At 41.3% G+C, this 5,816-nt stretch overlaps 1 pseudogene; it reads left to right on the forward strand.

The window, feature by feature from the left end:
* Nucleotides 1-3,000: 3,000 nt before the first annotated feature.
* Nucleotides 3,001-3,155, forward strand: LOC144510965 (U2 spliceosomal RNA; annotated as a pseudogene).
* Nucleotides 3,156-5,816: the final 2,661 nt, after the last annotated feature.

The raw sequence follows: 5,816 nt of genomic DNA on the forward strand, positions 1-5,816 counted from the left end.
AAGACCAATGTTTCTGCCCTCAGGCCCTTAAAACATTGAAGTTGGAACGGAGCATTATAAACTTAACAATTGAAATACTTACACGTGACCAGAAAAAAATCTTAACTGCTAACTTATCTCTATTAGTTCCAATTCAAGCAATATTCCTCTTATAGACTTAAAATCCTCTTCAAAATCAGTAACACATAGGCTTACGTGCTTGTACTTGGACTGCCAGTCCTAGAGCCTCCAGAACACCTATAGAAAGAGATATAGGCAGCGAGAGAGACCTATTTCTTCTATGGAAATTACTGCAGAACTGCCCTACTTCATTATTATATAGCTCTATGCATATTATTGGATAGAGCCATTAGACTTGATAGATTGTATCGCATGGGTAATTAGATTTAGTAAACATTGTATGCAGCCATTTTGATGATTACATATGGAAGCTCAGTGGGAGATGATCTGCAGGTAAGACGTTGGTCACTTGCCTTTGGAAATGAAGACTAACACACACTAACTCTGGACACTTTTCATTTTTCACATGTTCTTTGTTTGTCTGTGTCCAACATGGCAGAAAAATGACTGTTTATCCTATGAAATAGGAAGCATTATAATCAGGCATTAGGGGCAGTTTCTGTAATGTGTGCAGTGGATTGGAAATGGTAGCTTCATTAAGTTGATTTTAATACAATTCTGGTGGATGAAATGATCAGTTATTAAGGCCCGGATTTTTGCCACAATGGAGAGGCTTTCTGTCCTGGCGAAAATCCTGGAAATGGCTGAGAATTCGAACTCCCACCCCCAGACCATCTTTATGGGGTTGGGCCTGGATTCAGGCCATGGTTCGTGCGTGTGTGATTCACTGAGGCAGTTTAAATCACTAGACTATCCCCACTTAAGTGGGATTTTGGAAGAACAGGAGTGTGGAATCTGGAGTGTGCTGATTAGCACAGTTAAGAGGAGGTTTGAACTTGGTGGATTTGTTTGGATAGCCAGGGTCCTCCTTTGGAGAGGTAAGGTACCCTTTTGGACAGGTAAGGCAAACCTGTCCAGGATGTGTCAAAGCTGTCAAGGAACTTTCCAAGGATACTAGGTGGGTTGGCATAGAGGGGGTAAGGGCATAGAGGAATGGGATACGAGTTGGTACTAAGTTAGTATGGTGTGTATGGAGGTCATGGGTTGGGTAGAGGGGCACTAAGTTGTCATATGAAGGTGGATAGCAGGGCAAGTGGGAAGTGGGATGAAGGGAACAAAGTTGGCATGAGATATGGGATCCATGAGGAGTGAGTAGTTGACCATGGGTAGAGAGTGGGCTTGGCATAGGTATGGATGGAGCAGAGGGAGTGTGTGGGAGGGTGAGGTGTAAAGGTTGGAGGGGATGTCTTTTGTTTTATTATTAATCCATTTATTTAAACACAAACCAGAGCACGGAGGCAGGCGTTACATACATCCTGCCCACCTCTGCACTTGGCAGCCGATGCATTCGTTCCAATGTCACCTGCCATGACTCATTTTTCAGCTCGCAGACCCCCACCCCCGTCACCCCACCTGAAAAAATCCGACCCGCGGGCAGACGTTTCTAACCCGACTCGGGGACGTTAAGCCTCTGAGCTTTGACGGCTTAGCTTTTAGATTTGGGTAAAGCAATTGTGATGCCACTGTTTTTCTGAGATCACGTTTGTGTGTGTGTGGAATGCGCATAGCAAATCCTTACAGGAAATGTAAGTCCTATTAATTGATATCTCATTAATTCGAGTGCACCCAATTAACACAATGTGTTAGCAAGGATTTAAAAATTGCGACTGCAGATTGGCTTTGGCTAGAAAAGCCCAAGCTTCCATATTCAACTTCACTTAGGAGAAAACTGTCATTTTTCCATGTGTCACTCGGTAGTTATCAGAGGACATACAGCTTCAGATGTAAAAGCTTAATTCTATCACTCATCTGCCACCTTCACTGTTCTTTATTCAGCTGCTTTTTATGTTATTCCATTCCCCTGATACCCCTCACCTAACAAAAAACCTATCGATTGCCTCCTTGAAAATTCCAATTGATTCAACATCCACAGACTTTATAGGGGAATGATTTCCAAATTCACTGCATCGTTTGTATGTGAAAAGTCTTTCCTTGGTTTCATTTCCAGCTCTAATTTTGGGATTATGTTCTCTGGTTCTGAATTCCGCCACCAGAGGATATGGTTATATTTAGGTGTAGGTTCTGTCAAATTCTTCAACCGTTTGAAATACTTTGGTTCGCTTAATCTTCTGAACTGATGGGAATGAGAGCTAATCTTATACTGTCTAGCATCATAATTTAACCCTTTAAACCCCAGTATCTCTGCCTCCTACCTCCCCAACCAGAACAATCCATGTCCACAAGATTGCCTGAAATTCTGTACATGCACTATTTTATTAACCATTTCTCGTGCAGGAACACATCAAGTATCTTCTGCAATACCATGTCGGCAAAATTCATAGACATTGCCTCCTCCACCTTGCTAGTGACCTTGAAAAATTCAATTTAGATGATATGGACTTGAGTATCAGAAACAGAATCTCACAATTTGCTGTAAAAAGTAGAAGATTTGGTAAACAGAAGGGAGAATTGTTAAAGAAAAATAGGTTAGCAGAAAAGAGAGACTGGTAAGAGAAGGAGTTTAATATGGGAAGAAAAAGAACAGGAGGATACCTGTAATTGAAAGATACTGAAGAGAATGAATGAACGAGAGATCTCGGGAGTTCAAATACATTAAACATCATTCCCTGAAAGGTTTTGTAACCACCTTCTTATCGTGCACGTTAGCCATTTTCTCGAACTTTTAGAAGTTGCTGTCTAGTTTCTGAGAGGATAGAATGGGTAAGAATAGGTAGGTTGATGCACACTGGGCTGCCAAGCATGAGTTCTGCTGATGATGGAATAGTTGCACTTAAAGGTGTCACACTCAGATATAAAATTTGCAATGTGTAGACCTTGCTCTGATTACATTTGAGAATGAGGGACATCGCCGCATGGAGCATCGCTTCTCGGCCTTTTGGCTATGATCAAGTGTAGTATGGATAGGATGCTGCACTTGGTTGAGGTCATTAGGTTACATTTAAGCTTTATTTGAAGCAATTTTTAAAAGCGGCATCTCGGCCTTTTGGCTAAGATGCAAATGAGATCAAGCCTTCGAGGAGGAGAGTCTGCACCTACTCCAATCAGCTTGGCTCATGTAGATCAGGCCCAAGACACGAGTGGAGGCCATGTCTTGTCAGCTTGGATCGGAAATGTCTCAACTTGTTGAGACTCTGAATTGGACTTGATTTGATTGAATTGGAAAAGTATTTTAAAAAATTATTCTGCTAAGCCATTAGATCTAGAGTACTGAGGAGAAGAAGTAGTGTGATTGATATTCCACTTCTCACATGCATTCTGAAATAGCTTACCAATAAATTGCGGACTTATATCCAAAATGACCTCTCTAGGTGCACCAAATAAACTGGAGATAGCACTTAAAGTGTGCATAGCAGTTGTGCTTGACATATTGTGCAATTGTCAAATAATGAAGTACTTGTCAAAGTAGTCGACAATGATGATAAAGTTAATGCCATGGATATGAAAGAGGTCAATTGCAATTTTGGACCAAGGGTCGGTAGGAATTCCTGTGGAATCAGTGGTTCTTTGTACTGAGTTGGCAAATGCTCTAAGCGTGCCTTGCATTTCTTGAATCAGCCCATCCGTTGATGACAGCTTTCTGTAGTTTCTGTAACGTGGAATCTTTTTCCGAGTGTTCTTATAGCTACTGGTACTAACGTTGTGCAAACTATAGCAGATCAATTTGGAGAACAAATTCATGTTTGATGTCAATGAGGTCGACCTGTAGATCTAAGTATATATCTTCTGTTTGTACTGGGATAGTGTTAGGGTACGGATTAGAAGTCCCAAAGTACGATATGAAACCCGACTAGACCCCAACAGTTTTCTATTTTGGCATTCGTGTGAGGATGAGGTGTTTCACTCCATGTGTGATTCTATTGACACACTAGGAAGCTTTTATCAAAACAAACTTTATTTAACAATACAGTTTAACTATAACAAATGAATTAGCTTAACATTTACCAATTGAAATACTTAAACGTAACCAGATAAAATTCTTAACTGCTAACCTATTTCTATTAAGCATAGGAACAGGCCCTTCGGCCCTCCCAGCCTGCGCTGATCACGTTGTCCTATCTAGACCAACCACTTATATCCCTCTATTCCCGATTTGTTCATATGCCTATCAAGATAAGTCTTAAATGTGGCTAACGTAACTGCCTCAGCCACCTCACTTGGCAGTGCATTCCAGGCCCTCACCACTGTCTGTGTACAAAAACTTTCCCCGCACATCTCCACTGAATCTTTCCCCCCTTAGCTTGAACTTGTGCCCCCTTGTAATTGTCATTTCTGCCCTTGGAAAAAGATTCCAACTGTTCACCCTATCTATCCCCCTCATAATTTTATAAACCTCTATCACGTCACCCCTCAGCCTCCGTCTTTCCAGGGAGAACAATCCCAGTTTATCCAATCTCTCCTCAAAGCTAATACCCTCCATACCAGGCAACATCCTGGTAAACCTTTTCTGTACCAGTTCTGTACTAGTTCCAGTTCAAGCATGATTCCTCTTATGGATTTAAACTCCTCTTCAAAATCGATTAGTAACACATAGGCTTATGTGCTTGAACTTGGACTGCCAGTCTGAGAGCCTTCCGAACACCTCTAGAGAGAGACATATTTCTCCTAGCACGTCCCAAAGAGCAGCCTCCAGAGAGAGAGAGAAAAAGAGACCTTTGACTTCTTTCAGAACCCTGCAGTGACTACTTGCTTTTCCCTGTAACCTTAGCTCCTCCCCCTTAAGCACATGACTCTGTCATTCAAACAGATCAAAACCCTTCTCTGAAACCCCAGGGCAAAAACTAAATCAACAAAAATGTATTAACTCAGGTTAAACAAACACCCCATAAGCTAAAACCAAATTATTCTCCTGCATTCTCAGCATGGAGCTTCATGGTGCCAGACAGTTCGGCACCATGTCATACAGAACTGAATTTTAAACATATCCCTTATAAGAATCATGATATAAATATATGCCTTAAAGGCACAGTATCATCACAGTTACACAATCTGCTAAATTTATCTGATGTGATCATCAAGTTACCTGGCCTGCACCTAATCTCAGTCGTTATCTTGAATCTTTATTAAGAGACATTGCAATCTTGCACTGATCAACGGTTTTCACCAACTCATCTCCAGTGGCTTGTGGTCGTTCCCCACCACAAATCCTTTGCCAAATAGATAGGTGTGAAAATGCATGATTCCAAACACTACAGCTCGCAATTTCAGCTTAGTGTTGGAATAGTTGCAGTGTGTTACAGATAGAGATTTTGAAGCAAATGCAATTGGTTTGCCTTGTTGTTCTACGCATGCTCCCAGATCTTTCTGTGAGGTTCTATCTCCGGGGTAGTTGTCAACGTCAATGCTTCTGATGATGATTGCTTCAAAGAGGTCTTGGTGATTTGCATGTCACGGGAAAGGCCCTTCTCAACAATTCCCCTTTTGAGTGAAATTGGGGATGTGTGAAAACAATAAATTAAAGAGACCTTGACATGTTTGAAGATGGTCCTTATCTTGAGGAGTTGGCATGGCTTTAACATCCTCTATTTTACCTGTGTTGGGGCATATGCCAGCACTGGAATAAAGAGAACAGAAGAAATTGATCTGTTTTACGTTGATGGCCTATTTCAGACTGTTGAACACCAATCCTTCATTACTTTGATTTGATTTATTAATGTCACCTGTATTCATATACGGTG

This window comes from Mustelus asterias, chromosome 23 (assembly GCF_964213995.1).
Source record: "Mustelus asterias chromosome 23, sMusAst1.hap1.1, whole genome shotgun sequence".
NCBI classification, from domain to species: Eukaryota; Metazoa; Chordata; class Chondrichthyes; order Carcharhiniformes; family Triakidae; genus Mustelus; species Mustelus asterias.